Source organism: Sinocyclocheilus anshuiensis, unplaced genomic scaffold (genome assembly GCF_001515605.1).
Source record: "Sinocyclocheilus anshuiensis isolate Anshui unplaced genomic scaffold, SAMN03320099.WGS_v1.1 scaffold1041, whole genome shotgun sequence".
Classification (NCBI taxonomy): Eukaryota; Metazoa; Chordata; class Actinopteri; order Cypriniformes; family Cyprinidae; genus Sinocyclocheilus; species Sinocyclocheilus anshuiensis.
Window position 1 is genome coordinate 138558 of NW_015554134.1, and position 1703 is coordinate 140260.

Consider the following 1703-nt stretch of genomic DNA (forward strand, 5'->3'; position numbering starts at 1 on the left):
GTGACGTCACACAGACAGGCATCTGAGATCGGCTCGATTTGAGAAAGGGGAAAACATTTAACCAGATTAAAAAAAAAACACTGGGTGGATTTTTATCATTATAGGGTGGTTGTGTACACACACTGCCAACACACATTTCAGTTCAAACAACTTGTAAAAGTGCATGTAGCATCCTATGACCCCTTTAAGGTCTTTTTGAGTAAGATACGACAAGCTTACCTGGGTTTTGGGACGTTCTGCCATTCTTTTCTGCAGATCTCAAACTCCGTCAGGTTGGATGAAGACCATCATTTTCAGGTCTCTCCAGAGACGTATGACTGGGTTCAAGTCCAGTGGCCACTCGAGGACTTCCACAGAGTCGTCCCTAGGCCACGCTTGTATTGTGTTGACTGTGTGCTTGGGGTCAGTGTACTGCTAGAAGATGAACCTTCACCATTCAGCTATGAGGTCTGCACCTCAGTAAATTTCTCATATTCAAAAATAACATTTGAAGCTCTCTGAGTGACTAATTAGCACTCCTCTTATGAGTGTGTGCATGTATAATGTTGCCAGATCCAGTTATTATAAGCATCTTTGGACGTGTTTTTTCCATGTAATGTGACACTTTAGGAAGTTTATAAAGTGGGAAGTTGCAGTTTAGAGTTATCTTATTTCCAAAACCAAATATTTAAACTTACTTCAGTTTATTTTATTCTTGGGGGCTTGTTTTTGCGTGTTTCCGTAGCAAAACCTGGCAACACTGCATCACCGGCACTTAGACAATGAACAACAACAAAAATCCCATACAGAGCACAGGCATGTTACTGCTGACACATTCAGCAAGACCAACGTAATGATCATCATGATATTGTTTGTAAGAAACTGTATCAACGCTATCAAAACTGCAGCATATTAACACTAATACAGAGATCTGGAGAACAAGTAGGTTCCAGAATGAAAGAGGCACTGGCCACGAAGAATGCTATGCAATTTCATTCAGTTTTAGTAGTTAACCTTTCACAAAGTCATGCTAAAATATTCATAAGACCACAAGGTCTTATCATGTAGCAATGCTTACTAATGAAAACTATTACAAGTACTGTTACATGAATATTAAACAAATAATAGAATTATCCACCCCTAACCTATAGTAAAGCATTAATGAATTTTGATGCAATACATAAGGACTAATTCAACAATGTCCATCCCCCAAAACAGAGAGAGCAAGTGTCATAGCAAAGGGAAGTAACAGTAAAGTTAATTTTTCTTTTTATGAAATTAGCAAAAGTATCTAAAATCAGATTTTTGCTTTGTCATTGCTTTGTGAAGGCTGCAACATAAAATGCACTGTACCTTCAACAAATAACTTAATTATGTCTACAATGTGATCCAAAATAATAATAAAATATATGCAATATATATTTTCTAGTGGAGGGCTACTGAACTTTGCAGCCCTTTAGCCTCAATTTATATGAAAAATAATGGAACGTGTTTGTTGCGTGATGAGTGATTAAAAGTGCAACAGCTTCTATACTGTGCTTAATTTATGCCTTATGTGTACTTTGACCAATTTGGTCCAAAACAACCTTCCTACTTGAATGATCATATATTGTTTGTTCCTCTTCTAACCAGTTGACTCATACTGGATCACAAATTGTGCTTTTCCCCTTTCATGGAAAAAGTGTGCGTGCATGTGTGTGTGTGTGTGTGTGTGTGTGTGTGTG